We start from the raw sequence: 24056 nt of genomic DNA, 5'->3' as shown, positions 1-24056 counted from the left end.
AATTTGCTGTGAATTTCTGAGACACCTACTACCCACCCGTTTGGATTGAATGACAAAAAAATGGAATTTCTCACTCTTGTTCTCCCACTAATTTTATATACCCTCTGGGAGGAACAAATACAATTAGTTACCCAGGCTTTAGAGGCATGGACTACACCAGACTCTCACTTGCTTTAGACTAACCTACTTCATGGCTCCGAAAAACACACCGTATAACATGAAACAAACCTTAAAAAAGTAAACTATGACAAAACGTGTCGGCTAATCTATGAGCTTTGTAATCATGTTATATCTTTAATAAAAGACAACTTTACTATGCATAATTTAAATCCAAGAGTCATAATTGTTTATTGTGGCGCTTTGGTAGTAAGGAAATGTTGATATCTGTGTGTTCCCCAAAATTCTTCTTCTTGAGTCCGGCCTATTTGGTCCTTCCACAGTTTTGGTGGGACCCCAGATAGATACTGAAGTCTTCATGGCAGTAGGCTACATTGGGTTCAGCACCTCACACATATACCTGTAATTCACACATAAAGAGGCTTATTTGGGGGTGCGAAGTCTCAGCCTTGCCAACGTCAACAGGATAGATTTTAAAATGTGATAACCAACATTTGAGCATGTAACACATGTAAACAGCATTTGTGAATACCTGTGTTTACTGGCTATGGCACATTAATGCCATGCATATTGGCTTTGCCAGTGCTTGTTTTAACTTTAAGCCAGGAAGTCAAATATACTGCGCTCGTCATCTTATGAATGTATGAATGAATGATTAGTCTTATTAAGCGCAATGAATGCCCAGAGGTCTCTTGGCACTATGCGACATTCAGGGATGGTGTGGCTGAAATATGATCTATCCTCATTTAGTCTTAAAATGTTTCACGTATGTAATTAACTGGCCTTTTACCTACAACACTCTTTGTCAAAAACAGTCAGTTCTTACTAGAAGAAGCAACAATTCTTGGTTATAATGGACTATACAGAGAAAAGAAAGGGACACGTTTTCTCAAAATCCGAATTCGAGTGATCATGTTACCAAGCTGTCAAACTTTTTTTTTTTTATGAAGCCAAAGGACTCAATCCTCAACAAATGCATTTTACAAACCAACTGTGGCGAAAACAATAGATCAGATAAAAGAGCGAAAATAGGTTGCCTCATTAAAAAAAGAAGTATCATTTAGAAACACAGATATGAAAGGAGTGGTAAGTAAGAGGGAAGGCGGAGGAAAATTACACTAAATGTGGGCTATGCATCTGTGGGAGGACACTACAAAAACATTCAAACTACTTATTTTGATGCACCTAACTTTCTACAGAGGTGTATTTTCATTTCCACTTAGAGGTTCATGGTAGGAGTGCCTATTAATTTTTTTTAAAAGTATGATTCTGCTCACATAAAGACCATCATTTAATGATCTGCAATTTCAGTATTTATGTTATATTAAGTAAGAGAAAAAAATGGGTTAATCGAGGACACTGCCATTTTGAGGATGGAATGTTCCCTCTCCTGAGATGCGTATATCTGATACCGTCAGCATTGTATCACGGCTAACCTTACGCCCACAAGAGGCGGACGATGCATTCAACTCTCATTCCTCATGACCATGACAAAATTAATCCAATTCGTTATGGGTGATCACAAAGAGTGAGATGTTCATTGTGATGGTTTACACGGTTCCCCTCCTTCTACTTCTCATTGTTTTTCTTGAATGCTCACCTTTTAACCACTTGTGGCATCTGGTGGTTAATGTGTGAGATTGTGGTTGAGGTGGTTTACACTTGTTCTTCCTTATTGTGTTAGATCGATGCCGTAGAAACGACATTTTGACTCATCCGAGGAAGAAAGCTACATAAGGCTGAGTGAGACCCCTTAGTGAAAGCAGTCTCCCATCAGCCGATTATGAGGTTAATGAAGTGAAAAGTATTTTGGAACATGGGTATGATTTGTTAACATGCTATTGCTATGTTTGCTGAACATGGCAGGCCTTCGACTTCTCCTAATATTAAGGATGGTGGTTACTAAATGCCTTCTACCTATCACGAATTGTACCATCATGGTTGAAGTCACAATTTTACTTTCTGTTGGATCTGCCCCACAAAGCATATCTGAATTGGCTCAAAGTATTCAATCAGTGTAACAGCAGAAAGTGCTGCTAATGGGGAAGGTGGAATTTAACCAGATTGAAATAATATTTTCATATGCAACAGTTTTCCATCTCATCACTTAACAATCCCTTTTCGAATCTTCGTTCTTTTCTGATACATTTCAATAGATGTTTGTATTTTTCATGTATAAGTGATAGATTGTGAGAAACACAATGTGTACTCTGCTATCCTTAAATGACGGATTGTTTTGTGTAAAGTGCTTGAATACGCTGTTTTACCAGTCGGATTCAGTTCTTCTTCCATCTATTCACCTGGGCACCTGGAACTAGACATACTAGAGAGCTCGGTTCAATTTTCCTCTCTTACAATCATCTCAACTTTGTAAGACACTCCTTAGCGACCTGAAGAAGGGTGGTCCTCAGTGGCGTGGCATGCGGGTGGCAGGAGTTTGCCGACCCCCCAAACAAGTTGCCCAGCAGCCGCCCCCCAACAAGTCTTTAGAGGAATAGATATGAAACAGTAGCCAAACTAAACTTCTCCACTTCCTGTTTCCTTTTGAGCCTAACAAAAAAACCATAATGAAGGCTAAAACAGGACAGGGGATGGGAACTAAAGAAATGGGATGAGGAAGGAGTAAAACAGAGTAATGAGAATTATCAGGAAGTAATATAAAGATTACCGCCTTCTATCCTATCTCATCCCATTCCTAACTATGGTGAGGATATACCAAGCAGTGTTCCTTCATCAATATTTAGGCATTAATTATCACCAATTCAATCCACTGATCTAAGATAGGTTTTGATGACTTAAAATATTTCTTTGCAGAATCAAAATTGAAAAACAAGAAGTAGGACTGTCTGTGTTCTGCCAGTCTTCCCAAATACATTTCAGAACCCTTACCGCATCCAAAAGGTGTACCTAGCAATTTTACTACTATGAGAAGAGGACTGAATCACTGGGAAAACAATTTGTTGTTCGCTGTGAATAGGAGAGTTAGCTTTTAGAAAAAGGCAGGGTTCAATTTCAAAATGAGGCAGTCTTCAAATACCCTCAGGTAAGGTAATCTGCAAAGCGATGCACCACGTTTGTCTATGGGCCTTAGTGTGGTAATTGCTACCAAAAAGCATCCCTTCATGATCAAGAAAAAACAGACAGACTCTGAGGGTTAAAAGGGTAGTTCCTAAAAAGCCCTCAAATCCAAGGAGTGATCCTACGGAGGGCAAGGATATCTAACAGAGGGCCCCAATAACTCAAAACCTTTAAACATTCTGGAAATCAAAGACTTAATTGTGGATAAATTCCCCAAATAGCTACAGACACTTTATTTCCAATACCCAAAAAACGGTAAAAATGTCTTCCTGCAATCAAATTATAGGGGAGAAGTTATTAGCTTGGCACCAAGTACTGAATGCATACTAATGATGATTGTACACCTTTTGACACCTTCATTGACATTGATACGGGTGAAGACAAGCTGATGTTGAAAAACCCTTACCTTTGAACTTCCACACCGATGGTTTGAACTGCTGAGTAGTGGCTATTGGTAGAATCAGGGAACAAAAAGGAGGATGGAAAACTGGAATCATCCATAACATGTTAATTATCGTCAATTGAAGGAGAGGGAACCGAGATCTCCATAATAAAAAGGCAAGGACCATCAACACTTTCTCCTGTTCGCTCTGAATTGTGCTTGGAATGAGTGGAATCAACAGAAATGTTTAGGGACACCCTTTCAGCCAATGACTTAACAAGGCATCAATCCCCAGTGATGGAGCAGGGTTTTGAGAAAATAATACCTACTCGGATTAGCTCCTCAGTAACATTTACTAACAGTGTGATGTGAAATTAATGTGCACAAACACGAAAACACAGGGAAATGCTTTGCACATGCGTGTACTAATGCGAAGACTACTGCATGCCAGACTAGGCTGCATTTACTTTTTGCTTTTTCAATGAAATAAAAATAACGCTGCTTTTGCTCAATAATGCTCTTGCTAGGAATATATAACGTGGGATAGTGCAATGGTGGGTGGTAAACAGTGAGAAGTACATTTCGTGAAATTAATAATGTCTGTGTTCTGTTCATTGTAGTGAAACAAGTATGGGCCTACATTTCTGCATGCCAGTAGTGGGTTAGCAAAATAAAATAGAATAAATAAAGCCGAAAATCGAGCTCTGAGACAGAATAGAGAAGGCAAAGGCTGATAACCTTCAAGGAACATTGTATGTCTGCCAAGTAACGGAAGCATGGCCATGAGAACGAGAGGAAATGTACAAACATCTTCCGCAGAATTGGCAGAGATGAACAATGAAAGTGTAGAGACTTGCAACATGTTACTTACTAGAGGAAATGTGTATTCATAAAACATGGTTAACGTAATGTGAAATGTGTTGAACAAAGAATGCTATAAAAATTATGAACGTGACTATGGTGGTGTGATAGAACACCCCCCAAATCAGCCAATGAGAGACTGAGTTTCTGTAAATGTTTCAACAAACGTGGGTTGGACATGTAGGTTTTAGGGTATAATTGAGGTGCCTCAGGGGGTGTGGTTAGCACGGTTCGGTGAAAGCTTTGCTAGAGGTTGATCGTCGCTGTCTGTCGGTTTTCTGTTAAGAGGCCTACCTGTTCCCTGTTCTTGTATCCAGTATCCTGTTTAATCTTTGTTCCCTGAATTTGTCTCAGAGACCCCTGCTATCTCCGTGGCCAGGGGGTGGTATTTCTAATATTTCCTTAGGTTAGTATTAGTTAAATATTCCTTACTTTGCATAATAATAATTTGCAAATGTATTTTGTCTCTGAAACTATTGTCTCTTCACCTATCCACTCCTTCATTTGCATTTATTCATTTTGATATGCGTTTGACACTGTTTGCATTGATAAATGTTCTCTCTCTGTGATTAATGCATTGTTTGCCTTGTGCATCTGTACATGCTGAGCTCTTATTTTCTACATTATCTGGTGATAAACATTATTAACCTTACACTGATTTTGAGGTTATTTAGTTATATAGATAGATAGATTGTACTTATTATTAACATCAACTTCTCAACTTTAGGTCCATCGTCCAGAGGAAAGGAGTTGATATGCAGGCTCAGTTAGGTATTTAGAGTGTTGGATACGAGCCTCTGTAATGAACAACTGATTTCAAGTGTTCATAGTTTTGAAACTCACAGCGCCTTCAGAGGATCTGTGCATGTTGTTTGGGTAAATGTGTACGGGACTGTGTTATTGTGTTATTATTGATTATTGATCTCTGATTGGCGTTGGATCAGTTTTTGGAAGTAGAGGACAGGAAATTATTGATTTGTTAGGTAATAATTATTGGTTATTTGTTTCCTAACATGAAAAGTTAGTGTTTCATTCTATGTTGTCTAGAAATGTGGGTACAGAGTTACCTGAGATCCCGGGATAATGTTATTAGCCTGAAGTAGGCAGATGAAGAATGTTTGTAAGGTATCACACTGGAGAAGTACTTTGTCTGTTGTCATAATACTGAACGGCGAAAGGCTGTAGGTGTTATATTAGAGACTATTCGTTTGAGAGTGGATTTTTGTGTGTAATAGTGAAGAGTCCCCTTCCGGAACTCTGGCCTTACATCCACAAAGGAGTACTAAGACCTCTTTCCTCGTGAAAGTCCTCTTCTGAAACTTTGGCTGGTATCCCTAGAGGAATACCAAGTCCTCCTGTAGCTTATTTGGGTGTAGAATAACGCTGGTCGTTGTTTTACTTGAAGTGAAAGAATTTCTTTTTGAAGTGAAGACTACCTCTTTAATTAGAGGAACAGACAAGGTATCATTGTTTTGTATTGTTATTAACAAAAATTGGTTAAGAAAAACAGAGAAAATAGTAGAAGGAGTAATACTGACGTCATATAGGTCTTGCTGGTGATGGTCAGATAGCAGGCGCTTTGAGAGCTGTGATTGGTTGAAAGTTGTGAGCTGTGTAGGTATTTGTCAAGGTACTGATTATGTAGTAGTGCTCCGATTGGTTGGTTGGTGTGAGTTGCGCTGGTATTGAAATGAAATGAAATGAAATGAAAAACAATTTTTAACGCGCAACTAAGCCCAGATGGGCGTCAAGGCGCCTAACCAAATAATACCAGATAACAGAGACTGATCCTAATTACGGATAAGCCCTGACAAAACACCAGGTCTTGAGCGCCTTTTTAAAGGAAGACAGAGAAGGTTGCATCTTAATCTCAAGAGGTAACAAGTTCCATAGTTTGGGAGCAGCAACAGAAAAAGCTCTGTTTCCCCAACGAACGCTTTTGGTACGTGGGACAACCAACAGATTCATCTCAGAAGATCTTAAAGATCTGCCAGGCTGATACCGGGTCAGCAGGGCACCAAGGGGGTCAAAAGAGCCCTCTGCCAAAGCTCGATAGACAAGACAGAGGATCTTAAACGAAATCCTGAGATGAATGGGCAACCAATGAAGGCTCCTTCTGGCCATCGTAGCAGATGAAGCTTTAGGAAGTGCTAAGACAAAGCGAGCAGCCGCATTTTGAACTACCTGTAATCGCTGAATGAGCCCCTTGTTGGAGTCTACATAGAGCGCATTACAGTAGTCCAACCTTGAACCTATCAATGCCACTGCCACCTGTTTGCGTGCTGAGGGAGAGAGATAGTGAAGGATCCTCCTGAGAATCTTTAGCACTCCCCAGCAGGTGGCCACCGTACGGTTGACCTGCAGAGTCATGGATAGGGAGGTGTCAAAGATTACCCCAAGGTTTCTTGCTGACTGGGAAGGGGATGGACAGGTTCCCAGTGAGGCCGGCCACCACTCATCCGACCAGATATCCTGGTCCTTGCCAAAGACCAGGATCTCAGTTTTGTCACCATTCAACTTCAGGGAGTTCTGAAGCATCCAATCAGAGACTGTCTGCATACAGATCCTGAAGTTGATGGCGGATGATGATATTGAGTGGGCCAGTGACACCATAATCTGGGTGTCATCGGCGTATGACACCAGTTCCATCCCCTGAGATTTTACTAGCCTTGCAAGGGGGGCGACATAAATGTTAAATAGGGTCGGACTGAGAGCCGACCCTTGTGGCACCCCACACTGCAAGGACATAGCAGGGGAAAGGAACTCACCAAGCTTGACTCTTTGCTCCCTATGCTGTAAAAAGGAATGCAGGAGGTTCAGAGCCATGCCGGAGATCCCTGCCTCCCTCAACCGAGATGTAAGCGTTGAGGGAGACAGGGTGTCAAATGCCGCTGTGAGGTCTAGTAGAACCAACACAGTAGTTTGGCCAGCGTCCACCTTCCTACGGATGTTATTTGCCACCATAGTCAGAGCTGTCTCCGTACTATGCGCCTTTCGGAACCCATGCTGGGAGATGTCAAGATACCCAGATGAGTCCAGGAAGGCGGTAAGATGGCCATTGAGGTGTGTCTCAAGAATCTTAGCGGGAGCGGGTAACAGTGAGATAGGTCTAAAATTTTTCAACTGTTCCGGGTCCAGCGTGGGCTTCTTGAGTAGAGGCTTCACTATCGCTTTCTTCCATATTAGGGGGAAGGTACCTTGGGTTATAGCACCATTCATAACTTCCAGGAGTGGCGGGAGCAGTATCGCTCTGCATTCCTTCAATATCCTCAGAGGACAAGGATCTAAAGGTGATGAGGATTTAATCCTATCGAGTAAAAGCTCAAGTTCTTCTCGGGTCAGTAGTGGAAAGGCCGTTAGACTAACCGGATGGTCTCTAGTCCAGGCTTGTAATTTGTTCAGGGTTTGGAGTGAGGAGTCAGCTAAGGACTTTCTCTGAGTTTCCAGCGCAAGATAGATGTCCTCAATTTTTTTATGGAAAAACTCTGATATATTGTTGCAGAGCTCCTGCGAACCCAAAACTGGATCCGGGACCTGAAGGGAACAGAGGGAGTCTACAATCTTAAAGAGCTCCCTGGAGGAAGTAAGGGAGGTGGTAAGATTCGAGAAGTACTGCTGCTTTTCCCTGATAACATTAGTTTTGTAATCGGCAAGCAGACCCTTATGTACTTCCCTTTCAATGGGATCCCATGCTTTCCTCCATTTTCTTTCCTGTCTTCTGCAGCCTTGACGAAGGAGTCTAAGTGAATCCGTGTACCACGGGGCAGTGGGCTTACGGCGAGCCGAGTATCTAAAAGACAGGGGGATATTGGATAGCCGTTAGCAAATAGAATAAGAAGAAGTACGAAGAGCTTGTTGTTTACTGAAATAGAATTAGCGTGAAGAATCAGAAAAAAATGAAGATGATTAATAGAATAAAGAGTTTCTTCAGAAAAGATAAACCAATAATAACTAGAGAGGGAATTCCTATTCCACCTCCAAGAAAGCCTGCTTCTTTTATGATATTGGAACATGGTTACCATACGTGTACATGGTTGGAGAATTGGATGGGATACACAAAAGATGGTGGTGTTTTGGCTTTCCCGGTAAGGATTTTGGAGAATTTGAGAGGTCAAATGAATTCCCTAGAACCAAATTATAGACCTACCCAGTATGAAGCTTTAGAGGAATGGGAACATGAGGCATACAAATGAGAGAAATATAGGAATGGAAATAGATACATGAATATGATATCTAGGAATGCTGAGGCAAGATGGGATGATCAAATGAAAAGATGGAGGAGAGCTGTAAAAGTGGATGGTTTATACCCGTTTTAGTTTCTGAGGAATCGACTGGAGAAAAAGTAAAATGTAAAGACATCAGGATTACATTTTGACCTGAGTGAATCAGATGATGAATTGTTAGATGACATTTTGACTAAAAGACCTCCACCATATCAGGAAAACTTGAGTGAGACAGTTCAAAATGCACCATTAATGGGAACCCCGCTAATTCTGCAGGTTCCACAAGTTCCAGTAGTTACTAGAGTAGTACAATAGAGTGAAATGGACATGTTGAATAAGGCAAGAGAGAAGTTGAATCAGAAAATTAATCAATTGAGTTTGAATGCGGAAGCATTGACTGTGCCGGTTAAAAATTGGTCCTATCGTCCCATTATATGGAGAAAAACAGAATATATCGATAGTACATGCATTGGCTGTCCCAATGAATAGTGTTAGGAATGAGGAGGTAACAGTAGCGGATCAGGCTGAACAAGCTGAAACCAATACTTCATTGATTGATCTTCCAGTTTGTGAGTTGATAACTGAAACCCCAAAGAGAGGTGCGTGAATAGATCCAAGGAGAATAGTGCAGAATGTCACTCCAGTGTCAGGGAGTTCAATGGGTCCTTCGCCAGATGAATTAGAGGTCTAGATAAGGGGAATGGAAAAGCGAAAACCTCAACCACAAAGTATAGATGTAAGTAAACTGAGAGTGGATTTGGAAGAAATGATTATTGGTACAATAAGTCCAGACAGATTGAGTACATATCGCGATGAAGAGTTGTTATTCTTGTGTAAAAATATTACTTTGAGAGCAAGAAATCTTCATGAGAAATTGGCAAAAGCTGCTTGTGAATATGGACTAGACATAGAGAAATCAAAGGTGATACAGAAAACATATAGACTGAATTTTACTGATAAGGACTTGGAGAGTTTGAATGCATCTGGGAAAAGATTGCAAATAAAAGAGTTAGTGAACCTCCTGAAGAAATGAGGATATGTAGAACGTTGGAAAGGTAGATGGGCGAAAAAGAAAGAAGAAATGATTACTGAAAAAAATGCGTCTTTGTTTCCATTGAGGGAGACAGGACAAGCTGAAAGGGTATGTCCAATGAGAGAAGTTCCAGGTGGTGGATATGTTCATGTTCCTTGGACGAGACAGGATATATTGTCGTTTACTAATGACTTTCCTAGACTGAGGGAAAAACTGGTTGAGTGATACAAACAGGTAGAAAGGTTTGTGAAAGTTTCAAAGGTTTTGTTGAAGGATCTAGATGGTTTGTTTGAGATTGTTGCTCCAGCTGATTTGTGGAGTATAAGATTACTGTTGATTGGCCAAAAAAGGAATACCGTAGAAATGCGAAGATAGGTGCACCTTCAGATGAGGTGATGAAAAAATACAATCAGGTAGTAACTTACCTGAAGGGTAAAAGGTTCCCCAAAGGAAACGGATTAGGTTAACATAGACAGGACAACAGAAGAACCAAAAGAGTCAGTACATGCATACTATGAAAGGTTGTTACAGGTGTTCAAACAGTACAGTGGGTTTGAGAATATTGGGGATAAAGATATGAGACATTTTGTATATCGTTTTGTGTTTGGATTGAAACCAGAAATTAGTAACATGATTCAACAACATTTGATTTGCTGGCAGAGCAAACCGATCGACGAGATTCTGAAGTATGCAAAATATTGTAGTGATGATATTGAGCGAGACACAAAAAGTTAAAAGAGAAAATGATGTGTGCACAATTGAAGGCAGTACGACAGCAAGAAGGAAACAGTGGTCTAAAACAGATTATCAGATGAAAGGTCAGAATCACAATGGTCAAGTATTTAGTGGTGGTAGAGGCAGAGGTAAAATTAATAAAGATGAGATGAAGACGAAATATCCTTGTCATGCGTGCGGAAAGTTGGGACATTGGAAGAACGAGTGTAGATCTGTTCTGAAGAATAATGGGGTGAATCAAAATTTAAATCCACAAATGCAGAATGAGGTGGTGGTGAATCAACAACAGCAACAGCAGCAGCAGGTAGTTACTACACAGTTACAGGTGCCACAAGCTCCTATGCCTAATAATGTGAATGCTCAAGTGCAGAGGTACAGTGCGAACACTGGATTTCACGCAGGTGAACAAGTTATGAAAATGGTTTCGCAATACTTGCTGCAGTGCAATGTAAGTGATTCAGACTCATCTCAATGACGGTGCCTGAGGGGGGAGGAAGGGTGCGTGCTCTGACCTTTCACACGCATATTTTTCTGCTACTTTGGATGAAGTGGCTGCAGCCTTAACAGGTTGTTTGAAAGCAGAGGCTGCAACTTGTGTGAGTCTGGAACAGAGTGAAGTGATTGTGATGGGACATCCAGTCAAAGTATATGTGCCACTATCTGTTGAGATCCTATTAACCAGAACTCGGACTCAGCACATGACCTATAGTCGGCTGACTAGGTATGAGAGAGTAATATTGGGTGCAGAGAATGTGACTGTGGTGAGATGCCCGGCAATAAATCTGGCGACCCTGTTGCCTAGTCCGTTTTGTGAGGAAGTGAAAGATGAAGCAGGTCATGATTGTTTTGATGTGACAGAGTTGTGCGCGAAACCAAGGCCGGATATCAAGGATAACGGCTAGAAGAATCAGATAGTGTGATGCTTGTTGATGGATCATGTCTGAGAAATGAAAGAGGTGTATTGAATTCTACCTATGCTGCATGCACAGTGGCTGCAGTTCTAGAAGCATCCTGTCTAAATGGGGTAAACTCTGCACAAATTGCTGAATTAATCACTCCGATTAGAGCATGTAAAGTTGGCAAAAATCTAAGAGTAACCATATTTACTAATAGTCAATATGGTTTTGGGGTGGTTCACGATATTGGACAGTTATGGATGCAAAGGGGATTTCTGACTTCTTCAGGTTCTCCGATTAGGAATAGTAAAGATGTGAAAGATTTATTGGACGCTTTGCAATTGCCCAAAAAGATTGCAGTGGTCAAATGTTCTGCACATAAGTCAGGAAATGATTATGTGACGAATGGTAACTGATACGTTGATCAAGTAGCGCATTTCTGTGCACAAAATTCAATTGCCATCAACAGAGGGGTAGAGAAGAAAAATACCAATTGCCACTTGATGTTTTCCTCTTTGGAATTTTGGGATGAAATTAGGCAGTTGCAAGAGGAGGCAGGTAACAAGGAAAAAGAACTTTGGAAAAAATCAAGTTGTAAGAGAAGAGCAGAGGATGACGTATGGGTGTACATAGATGAAAGACCAGTCATGCCAGATAGTTTACTTTCTCAAATGGCACGGGTATACCATGGAATTGCACATGTTGGAAGAGACTCAATGATCAGGCTTTTCAAACAGTCATGGTATAACCCTAAATTCAGGGTCATCAGAGAGTCTATGACAAAGGTGTGTTATTTGTCAGCAGCAAAATCCTGGCAGAAAGACAGTTCTTAGTTGGGATTGAATTGGAAAAGCAGCAGGACCATTTACGAGGCTCCAACTAGATTTTATTGAGCTTCCCCATGTAACAGACTAAAATATGTGTTGGTTGTTGTTTGTTTGTTTTCTCGTTGGGTAGAGGCTTATCCAACAAGAAGGAATGACAGTCTCACTGTTGCGAAATTGCTTCTGAGAGAATTAATACCAAGGTACAGGTTTTCCAGTCACTTTAGAAACCTATAGGGGATCCCATTTCAACAATGAAATAATTTGGAAGACTTGTGCAGCATTACAAATTGAGCAAAAGCTGCATTGTGCCTATCGACCAGAAGCTTCTGGAGTGGTCGGGCAAATCAATGGCCCTATAAAGTCTAGATTGGGAAAAGTGTGTGCATCCACAACACTGAAATGGCCTGACGCTTTACCCCTCTGTGATCGTGGGCTGTCGGCGGTCTGGAAAATCAGGCGAGGAGGCCGGATATAGTGGGCAATATTGTTCTTTTATTGCACACCGAAAAAGGTCTTAACACAAGAGTGGGAACGCAGTTATAGGTTCTTTGAGGGCTGTGACGTCTTCTCCAGTCGCCTCCAGATAGTAAGGGGTTCCAGCGGTGTTCCGGGTCTTGGGTGTAGACGTCCGTCGTTAACCGGGCAGGCACCTCGGAGGGCAGTAAGAGACAAGAAAGGAGCTGTTAGTCTACTGGGGCTAGAGGCCAGATACCGTTCACCGTAACCCGGTGTGAAGAGGCAGAAATGACTGTGAGGAAGGGGGAGGGAGGGACGACGAAGACAGAGGAAAATAGAAAGGGTGCTCGAGAGGGTTCGGTGAGGGGGCGCTCTCTGTACAGTGCACAGTGCTGTGTTCTATTTACAATGTGGGCTTTACCAATACAGTGGACGTGTCTATGGAAGAGGGGGTATTTACACGGGAGGGGGTCTTGCTATATACACAATGCACCTAGCGTGCTAAAGGAAGGAAGCTGGTACTCACACGCTCCGCCGTAAATCTCCTCCGAGTTACGGCCGCTCTTCAGCCACCTCCGTGGGACTCCACCAGTCTTCCGACCACTCCTCAGCTTCTCCACTCCCGTCTTCTCCTTCCGTCTCAACGCCAGTCGAAATCTCCTGCCACGATACTCCGACCCCGGCTGCTTCTCGTCTTCCGTCTTTTCTGTGTCCGGCCGTCGGCAAGGAGGCGGGACTTCCGGGGTCAGGGGGAGGTCCTTCCGGTCCGTGTTCTTCTCTGATTGGGTCCCGAACCAGAGAGAGAGGCGGGTGTTCCGTTGTCACGGACGCTGTTGTGGTTGTTTCGGTTTGCCGGTCAGGTGGAGGGCGGCACTTCCTCACTGTGTCCTGGAAGGGAGAGCAGAGGAGGGGTGATGTTCGTGGTGGGGTGAGTAGGGGGCTCGCGACCAGCGGGGAAACATCACATTCCCTTCCCCTAGCTGTCCTTCTTGTACGGGGGGGACATAGGGTAGCGTGAGAGGTAGTCTGCATTGCCCTGGTCCACGCCCTTCCGATGTACTGTAGTGAAGTGGTAGAGTTGGAGTGACAGAAACCAACGGAGGACCCGGTCATTGTGTTCTTCATTCCGGCCCATCCACTCCAGGGGAGCATGATCTGTGTAAATGGTAAAGTTCCGACCCTCCAAATATTAACGGAGACTCTCTACCGCCCACTTGATAGCCAGGGCTTCTTTCTCCACCACGGCATAGTTCTTTTCTCGTGGGAAGAGCTTCCTACTGAGGTAGAGGATGGGTTTCTCGTTCCCTAATGGGTCTTTTTGGGATAGCACCGCCCCTAGTCCTTGTTCCGAGGCATCTGTCTGTAGCAGGAAGCGTTGGGAGTAATCAGGACTCACCAACACCGTACTTGATGTCAGGGCGTTTTTCAAGTCGTTAAAGGCATGCCACAACAAAGGCGTTGGATTCCGAAGGACTGACTCAGTTTTAGTGGGTTTTTTCAACAGGTCGGTGAGTGGCGCTGCTCTTTGTGAGAATTCGGTACGAATCTTCGATAATAGTCCAAGAGGCCCAGAAATGCCCGAAGGTCTCTCCTGGTCTGAGGAAAAGGGAGGGATTGGATAGCTTCGGTCTTGTTTTTCTGGGGTCGGATCAAGCCCTCCCCCAGGAGATATCCAAGATACTTAACTGTCTGGGCTGCTAGGGTGGTTTTGGCTGGGTTTATTGTGAAACCATAAGACCCTAGCGAAGCGATGACCTTGGAAAGGTGACCCAGGTGTTGTGTCCAGTCATCACTATAAATGACGATATCGTCCAGATAAGCGCCCGCATACAAGGTGTGGGGTCGCAATATGTGGTTCATTGCACGTTGGAAAGTAGCGGGTGCGCCATTGAGGCCGAAAGGGAGTACTAAGAACTGGTATAGTCCTTCGGGGGTAGAAAACGCCGTCTTTTTCCTGTCCTCCTCCCTGAGGGGGATTTGCCAGTACCCCTTGCAGAGGTCTAGCGTGGAGATATACCTGGCCTTCCCTATGCGTTCGACCATCTCGTCGACGCGAGGCAATGGATATGTATCGAAGGAGGATATCTTGTTGACTTCACGGAAGTCGATACAAAACCTAACTGACCCGTCAGGTTTGGGTACAAGGACAATCGGGGAGTTCCAATCGCTCACCGAGGGTTCTATGATGCCCATCTCCAGCATTTTTTCTGTTTCCCTTTTTATGACTGCTCGGCGGGCTTCGGGGACCCTATAGGGTCGTTGCCGGACCACCTTCCCAGGCACCGTTTGTATGGCGTGTTCTGTGATGGTGGTATGGCCGGGGGCGGAGGAAAACACCTGGCGTAACGGATACAGGACTTTCTGAAGGTCAAGACTCTGTGACGTGGGTAAGTCAGGGTCAATGCAGGAAGTAAAGGAGAGGGGAGCACCAGGAAGAGAGGTAGACAGGACGGGACGAGGGCCTTCCCATTTCTTTAGAAGGTTCACGTGGTATATTTGTGTGGTACCACGTGTGGGGTCCAGATCAATCTCGTAGGTGACAGGGGTCACCTGGCGAAGGATGGCATATGGGCCCTGCCACTGTCCGAGGAGCTTTTGGTCCGAGGAAGGCATCATCAGAAGAACCCAATCCCCTACGGAAAAGACCCGCGGTTTTGTGCCCTTGTCATACTGTCCCTTCTGTTTGTCTTGTGCGTTCTCTAGGTTTTGGCGGACAATGTCCCTTATCACGGACAGGTGGGTTTTGAGGTTGTCCATATATTCTGGAAGAGGACGGGTACGGTCGGGTTCAACCTCCCATGCTTCTTGAGCCATGTCCAAGAAGGTACGAGGGGGTCGGCCATACAGCAATTCATAGGGGGAATAACCGGTGCTGCTCTGTGTAGCACAACGTATAGCGAACAACGCCAGGGGCAGCATACCCTCCCACCTTTTTGCTTCCAACCCCAGCAATTTCTTTAATGTCTGTTTCAGCGTGGCGTTGTATCTCTCTACTAACCCATCGGTTTGCGGATGGTATGCCGAGGTCCTGATCTGTTTAATCCCTAGTTGGGAGCAGACTTGCCTCATCACAGCCGAGACAAAGGGTGTACCCTGATCGGTCAGGATCTCCCGGGGAAACCCCACCATAGAAAACACTGAAATGAGGGCCTTGGCGATGTTCTGTGTTGTGGGTTGGCGTAGGGGCCGGGCTTCAGGGAAGCGTGTGGCATAGTCCACGATGACTAGGGCATAACGACAGCCGCTTCGGGAAGGCAACAGGGGCCCTATAATGTCCATCCCCACTCTACTGAACGGGACATCAATTACCGGAAGGGGCCTTAGGGGTACCCTAGGGGGTCGATACCTGCTGTTTTTTTGGCCTACTGGGCACTCCCTACAATACGTCTTGACGTGTATATACACCCCGGGCCAATAAAACTTGTCTAGGATCATCTGACTGTTTTTTTCATCGCCGAAGTGACCCCCCAGGAAGTGGCTATGGGCAAGGTACAGGACTTTTTCTCGAAAGGGACCAGGGATCAGGAGTTGGGGTTTTTGCTGGGGCCCTCCCTTGCGGTATAACAACCCATGTTTCTTGAAGAAGTGGGGACCTACGGTAAGGGGATCCTCGTTGTCTAATGCTCTTTCCCATGCTTCCTGTAGGACAGGGTCTTCTCTCTGTGCTGCCCTGAAGTCTCTGTCGGTCTGCCAGGGATGGTCGTCCGGGACCACAGGGAAGACACCGGTGTGCTCTCTCTTTTCCTTCTTCTTCTGTGCTTTGGTTTTCGGGGGTCTGGGTTCCTTCGTAGAGGCGGAAATGCCCTGAGGAAAAGGCGCTTCTTCCCACCATCGGGTCAGGGAATCGGTTGTGTCCTGCAGAAGACCAGGGAGTCCGGAATAGTCGCTTCCAAGTATGGCCTGTTCTGGCAGGGCTGGTACGAGGCCTACGGTGAGGGTGGTTCCGGGATCCTTAGGGTGTCGGACACGTACATGGGTGGTGGGGTATCGTTTCGTATCGCCATGGACACACTGAATGGCGACCATACCAGACGGAGGACTAACAGGGTGGTTCAGGTCTTGAGGTCTGAGTACGCTCTGTCGACATCCTGTGTCCGTCAGAGCCATGAGTGTTTGTCCATCAATGTTCACCGGACAATGAAATGGGGGTGGTGCAGCACCCGGAATCGAGCATACATAGTTGCGGGCGAGGCCAACCTCCATCGGCTCTTCTTTATGGGGGCACACTCGAGCGATGTGACCGAAACCCCCACAGCTGTAGCATTGGGGACCTGGGTTGGGAGGTCGCGGCACCAGAGGGGCGGGAAACATGGGGGTCGGCTCCGGTCTTCGCGGTAGAGGTGGACGTTGCGTCCGGAGGGCCGCGGAAGGATGTGCTTTATGTGGGTGTTCCTCTCTTCCTCGCTGTACCTCCTGGGCGCGACTATAGGCACTTGCGATTTCCACAGCGGCATCGAGGGTAAGACGGGCATGTTGTCGTACCCATCTTTGAGCGGCGGGATACAAAGACGTTAAGAACTGTTCGAGGTATATCTTCTCGAGGATCTCCTCCTTGGTGGACGCATCGGGTCTCAGCCAGCGATTGGTTAAATCTTTAATCCGAAACGAAAGGGCTTTGGGAGTCTCTTGGGGTCCTTCTTTGGCCTGGCGGAGTTTTACTCGATAAGTTTCGTCGTCTATGCCCAGCCGTTCAAGGATACTCTTCTTGATCTCAGCGTATCGATTGTTGCCCTGTATGTTCGCTTGTTGATACGCTGCTTGTAGGTCGCCGGTCAACAAGGGACCTAGATAGTGGCCCCACCGGTCGACGGGCCATGAGGCTGCCTGTGCTAGCCGTTCGAAGTTCGTAAAGAAGAAGTCCGGGTCCTCCCCTGGCACGTACTTCTGGAGGACCACGGACGGCAGGGATGTCAGGGGCCTCTGATGACCCAGTACGTCTGTCAATTTGCCCATGGCTTGCTCGTGCGTGTCCCCCTGCCCCTTCAGCACATCGTGGAGTTGGCCCCGGTCGTCCTCAGCGGTCTTCAGGAACTGCTCCATGAGTTTACCCATTTGTTCCTGGGTTTCGGCCATCCTCTTCATCACGGCCTCCATGCCTCCAGGTGATCCCACTTCTGACACCAGATGTGATCGTGGGCTGTCGGCGGTCTGGAAAATCAGGCGAGGAGGCCGGATATAGTGGGCAATATTGTTCTTTTATTGCACACCGAAAAAGTTCTTAACACAAGAGTGGGAACGCAGTTATAGGTTCTTTGAGGGCTGTGACGTCTTCTCCAGTCGCCTCCAGATAGTAAGGGGTTCCAGCGGTGTTCCGGGTCTTGGGTGTAGACGTCCGTCGTTAACCGGGCAGGCACCTCGGAGGGCAGTAAGAGACAAGAAAGGAGCTGTTAGTCTACTGGGGCTAGAGGCCAGATACCGTTCACCGTAACCCGGTGTGAAGAGGCAGAAATGACTGTGAGGAAGGGGGAGGGAGGGACGACGAAGACAGAGGAAAATAGAAAGGGTGCTCGAGAGGGTTCGGTGAGGGGGCGCTCTCTGTACAGTGCACAGTGCTGTGTTCTATTTACAATGTGGGCTTTACCAATACAGTGGACGTGTCTATGGAAGAGGGGGTATTTACACGGGAGGGGGTCTTGCTATGTTCACAATGCACCTAGCGTGCTAAAGGAAGGAAGCTGGTACTCACGCGCTCCGCCGTAACTCTCCTCCGAGTTACGGCCGCTCTTCAGCCACCTCCGTGGGACTCCACCAGTCTTCCGACCACTCCTAGGCTTCTCCACTCCCGTCTTCTCCTTCCGTCTCAACGCCAGTCGAAATCTCCTGCCACGATACTCCGACCCCGGCTGCTTCTCGTCTTCCGTCTTTTCTGTGTCTGGCCGTCGGCAAGGAGGCGGGACTTCCGGGGTCAGGGGGAGGTCCTTCTGGTCCGTGTTCTTCTCTGATTGGGTCCCGAACCAGAGAGAGAGGCGGGTGTTCCGTTGTCACGGACGCTGTTGTGGTTGTTTCGGTTTGCCGGTCAGGTGGAGGGCGGCACTTCCTCACTGTGTCCTGGAAGGGAGAGCAGAGGAGGGGTGATGTTCGTGGTGGGGTGAGTAGGGGGCTCGCGACCAGCGGGGAAACATCACACCCTCATATTGATGAGTCTTAGAAGCATACCTGATAAAAAGACTGGATTGAGTCCTCGAGGCGGTCTGATGGGTTGAGCAGTGATGCTTGCGATTGTACCAGCAAACAAACTGATCAAAATTTCTGATGATCTAGTGCTTGATTATTGCAAAGGATTGACTGAACTGGTGCGTTCTGTGTCTCATCAGGTTGGAGAAATTGCAATCACAACACAGATTTGAGTCCAGGAGAGTGGGTTATTATCAAGTAACATTTGAGGAAGTCGTGTTTACAACCCAGATGGCATGGACCTATCAGATCATACTGGTGACAATGACAGCAGTGAAGTGTGGTGGCTTGCCAAATTGGATTCACGCAAGTCATACAAGAAGAGTCCTAAGTCCACTTGAAGAAGGTGAGCAGCAACTGGTCAACGAAAAGAGAAACCAGAAGCTAGAGCTTGTGAAGCTAAAGAATCTAGAGTGACAGATTCTGATGAGTCTGTGAATGATGAACAATTAAGCACAAGCTAAGTAGAGTGGGCACCACCTACTGGGTCTCGTAAGACTGCTGTTGAGCAAGAAAAAGAGAAGGTTTCTGAAAATAAAGAGCAAGCACAACATAGAGAAGGGCTGAATAAAAGAACTAGTGAACCAGAAAAAGAAGGTGAAGAAGAGGTTCAAGCTAAGCGAGTGAAAAAGGGAGATAATGGCCAAGTGGAGTGAAAAGACTGAAATACACTCTTGAAAAGAGAAAACCAGAACAAATAAATGAAGTTTTAAGTCAAACTGAACAAGAAGAATCAGAGAAAGAATTGGTGCGAAGAACAAAGAGAATAAGAATTCAGAGCAAGAGATATACTGCTTCAGATTGGACATATGTAATTCTGGAAGAAATTGAAAGCACAGATCAAATAAAGAGAGAAGCTGGTAATGGTACTGAGCAAGTTGATGAAAGCAAATTGAAACCACCTAAAAAAAAGAACTGTTAAAAGTTAAGGTGCAACAACTCCAGTCAAAATAAATAGAAAGGTCAAAGAAGATTTGAAGAAGACTTTGAGAAGACTTTCAAAAAACAAAAAGAAAGAAAACGAGGGGGTAAAGAAGAAAGCCTTGAAGTGTAGGATACAATAAATTCAGTGGTTTTTGATTTCTTAGAGAGTTAGAATTTTTCTTAGATTTTTTAGTTTTAAATTTTTTGTAGTATATAAAATGGCAGAAGCTACAGTGACTGGACATTCAAAACCTAGTCTAAAACGTAGATGTATTAACGCTTGTTAATGTAGTGTCCTATGACTAATGTTGATGTGGTTAATATTAACTGTCATTGTGCCTGTTCTAACATTAACTAATAACAAAAATAATACTAATAATGTAATAAGTGAAAGATTGAATTCTGTTACTAAAGAAACACCTAATACTAATATAGAACAGATAGATGAAAGTATCTATCATCACGATAAGTCGATTAATGATTTCTCGTTAAATGTTTTTACTAAATTACTGTATGTGTATGTTGATCCAATGGATGTGAGAGATTGTTATGTGTGCATGCAATTACCTTCGTCTGTCTCAGGAGGAGTAACTTACCATCATTTACCTTTAACGTATAGTTTTACGAGACAGGGAAGTTAGCGTATTACTACTCAAACATGGATTTAGTATTTTCAGTAATTCCTATTTGAAAAGACATGAATAAGGTGTATAGTAACAGAAAAGCAGAATACATGGGAGAATTTTCCATATTACTCAGACACTAGATATAGTATATGGTCATAGACGTAATATTACCTGTAGTTTGCAGACTGAAGGAAAAGATTTCATTAACATGGTAGAAGATAGAAGACAGGATTTTCAAAGAAAAGCTGCTGAACAGAAGTCACATGTACCATCATGGGATTTCAGAGAGGGAAATTGTTAAAAGGGTGAGACTTACGCTGCAATGTCTCTGGATTGGTATCATTAAGGGAAACTTTGCTTGCTTAGTCTAAAAACTGAATATAATAATTATTTCATTAGTACTAGCGTATGTGAACATACCTTTTTAATAACTGGTGGATGGGGATTGAAAGGAGGAACTGATCCTGTTTTTCCAAAAGTTTATTATGTACATGGTAAAAGTGCTTATTATAGGTTGCCTGCACATTGGTATGGTTGTTGTTATTTTGGAATCGTATTCCCCAAGGTATACCACATTGATAGAAATAATAAAATGAATGAAATAAAGCATGGACTAATACTCAAAAAGAGAGCAAGTTTTTCAGAAATAATAGGTGATATTTTTGGTGCACTGATACCTCCAGTTGGAGTCGTTCTGAATTCGCATAAAATTCGAAAATTGTCTACAGTGGTTGATTGTTTATCAACAGATACCACTGGTGGGTTCTTAATGATTGATACTAAAATGGTTGCAATTAGATCAATGGTTTTGCAAAATCGACTTGCTCTTGATATTTTATTAAGCGATACCAAAGAGGATGATGGACGGAGCATTTCAGCAAATCAAACACTCACCCCCCAGTCAACTGATCTGGGTTTAATCCATCACCATTCTTTAGCTCACTCCACCACCCCAGTTCAGACATGGCCATATGCAAATCAGTTTGACCCTGTGCCTCATGGGAACAGTCCAGCCCGAACTGCCAAGCCATGTCTTCCCTGGACCGGAAACAAGCATCCTGGGACTGGTTTCGGGTTCATAACCCTCATCAGCCAGGCTATCTTGAATCCAGTGGCAAAGTGAACAAGGGACCCACGTCTGGGCATACCCTGCCAACTTAGGACAAATAAAGCGATACCAAATGGGATGATGGACGGAGCGTTTGAGTTGAGTTTCCGGTCCAGGGAAGACATGGCTTGGCAGTTCAGGCTGGATTGTTCCCATGAGGCACAGGGTCAGACTGATTTGCATATGGCCATGTCTGAACTAGGGTGGCGGAGTGAGCTAAAGAATGATGATGGATTAAACCCAGATCAGTTGACTGGGGGTGAGTGCTTGCAATGTTCAACACTCCGTCAATTATCCCCTTTGGTTTTGCTTTGTTCGCTCTGAGTTGGCAGGGTTTACCCAGACGTGGGTCCCTTGCTCACTTTGCCACTGGATTCAAGCTAACCTGGCCGATGAAGGCTGATTAGCCAGAAACCGGTCCCAGGATGCTTGTTTCCGGTCCAGGGAAGACATGGCTTGGCAGTTCCGGCTGGACTGTTCCCATAAGGCACAGGGTCAGACTGATTTGCATATGCCCATGTCTGAACTGGGGTGGCGGAGTGAGCTAAAGAATGATGATGGATTAAACCCGGATAGTTGACTGAGGGTGAGTGTTTGCAATGTTCAACACTCCGTCCATTATCCCCTTTGGTTTTTCTTTGTTCGCCCTATGTTGGCAGGGTTTACCCAGACGTGGGTCCCTTGCTCACTTTGCCACTGGATTCAAGCTAGCCTGGCTGATGAGGGCTGATTAGCCAGAAACCGGTCCTAGGATGCTTGTTTCTGGTCCAGGGAAAATATGGCTTGGCAGTTCGGGCTGGACTGTTCCCATGAGGCACAGGGTCAGACTGATTTGCCTATGGCCATGTCTGAACTGTGTGTCAGGATTGGGCAGACAAATTCCCCAGTTAATCATCGGCCACTCTCTGTAGTTAAAAAGATTCATCAGGGTCGTCATTTCAGGTCAAATTGAGTCTTATCTAAACAAGGGTCTTCCCTGCTATTTAAAAGATTGCTGGTCCGGCAACCGCGGCTGTGTTTGCGGTTCAATGATTGGGTAACGGCGCACTTCAACTGAATTCCTGGCATGAAACGGTCGGATCTTTGTCGACGTTTCATTTTCTGATTTCGGAGACGACAATACAACGATATGGGGGTCCATGAGTATATTCTAGGAACCCATTGAAAACAGTGGCTTACCGCGGCTGTGGTGAGTTTGAATTTTCTGATATTTCTTCGATATTATGAATTCTTGGGTAATAGACTATCAGCTAGTCATTCTGAATTCGCTACATCACAAGGGTTAGTCCGACCCTATAACCTAGGAGAAGATAGCGAAAGAGAGTAGCTAAGGACAGCATTTCTTCACAGAGACTTGTTTAGTGATAATACAGTTTGGAAATCTTGATATGAGTGAAATATCGTTTCCTGCAAATTTGGGTTAATATTCCAAGTGAAGAGACTCAAGAGAATTAGAGGTTATCAGAAGCTCGTCTAGTATGTGTTATTATATATATATATATATAAGATACTTACCACCTATAATGAAGAGTAATCCTCGTTCCTTGGGTGACCTTCATGGAATCCTTCGTTAGAATTCTTCATACCTCAACATCTGCAAGGAATAATAGACATATAAACTATTACATGGTGTTAACTTATAAGGTAATATAAATTTCCTAGTGATAGAGAGAGAGTTTTGAGGCAAAAGCATAAGGAATAACTGTATCTGTATCTCAATAGAACTGCTCTTCTAAGAAGAATTAGGCAGCAGTCCCTTGTAAGAAAGAAAGACTACAAGAGAACAGTTAGCCATGCAGCTAGGACAGGTAATGGTGTAGTAGAAAGAAGAAATTAGAGTTGAGTATTGTTGTTTTGGAAGAAACTGCTAGAATTGCTCTTTTACAGGATAAAGAAACAGAAAAGCAGAAAACTAGAAAAAGGCTGTCAAGTTCAGCAGAAGGAAGACGTGGTGTGTTTCTCTTTACTCCCAATCACCTTTCCCCCGCTTTGATGCCCGGATCTATATGACCTTGATATTGTAGCGTGGAGATAGAGGAATAAGCATCTGCTCCTGTGGAAGCTGAAGATTCTGTAAAACCAGGTACTTGACACTGCGGTGGCGGAGTGAGCTATGGATTAAACCCAGATCAGTTGACTGGGGGTGAGTGCTTGCAATGTTCGAGAACACAAAATTTCCCAGGCAGTAGCCCGAGGAGGGAACAAGAGGCAGTAGGGTACTGGTAGACGGTCAGCCTCCAATCAACTATAGTAAACACAATAGAGACCGCTCCCAGCTAGAGACCAAATTGAAATAGAGTGTGGTGCCTAGTGGTATACCTCAACACTTTTACACTTTTGTCAGGGATATAAATACAGCAGTGTTGAATTTTCAACATGCCACAGACTCCACCCTCTTTTGCCAATAAAATATCAAGCAAAACCAAAGGGGATGATGATCTGGGTTTAATCCAGCATCATTCTTTAGCTCACTCCGCCACCCCAGTTCAGACATGGCCATTTGCAAATCAATCTGACCCTGTGCCTCATGGGAACAATCCAGCCCGAACTGCTAAGCCATGGACCGGAAACAAGCATCCTGGGAATGGTTTCTGGCTAATCAGCCATCATCAGCCA

At 44.4% G+C, this 24056-nt stretch overlaps 1 long non-coding RNA gene across 2 annotated transcripts in view; it reads right to left on the bottom strand.

The window, feature by feature from the left end:
• Window positions 1-363: 363 nt before the first annotated feature.
• Window positions 364-24056, bottom strand: part of LOC144823416 (uncharacterized) — a 386557-nt gene continuing 362864 nt past the window's right edge. The window contains exons 5-6 of one of the 2 annotated variants that reach the window (XR_013608784.1): window positions 22956-23034; window positions 364-517 (exon numbers count right to left, since the gene is read on the bottom strand). This is a non-coding gene — a long non-coding RNA (uncharacterized LOC144823416). Of the gene's footprint in view, window positions 518-22619; window positions 22741-22955; window positions 23035-24056 lie in introns of those variants that run through there. The other variant, XR_013608785.1, reaches the window with a different exon arrangement.

Source organism: Lissotriton helveticus, chromosome 3_1 (genome assembly GCF_964261635.1).
Source record: "Lissotriton helveticus chromosome 3_1, aLisHel1.1, whole genome shotgun sequence".
Classification (NCBI taxonomy): Eukaryota; Metazoa; Chordata; class Amphibia; order Caudata; family Salamandridae; genus Lissotriton; species Lissotriton helveticus.
This window is presented reverse-complemented; position numbering and strand designations above follow the sequence as displayed.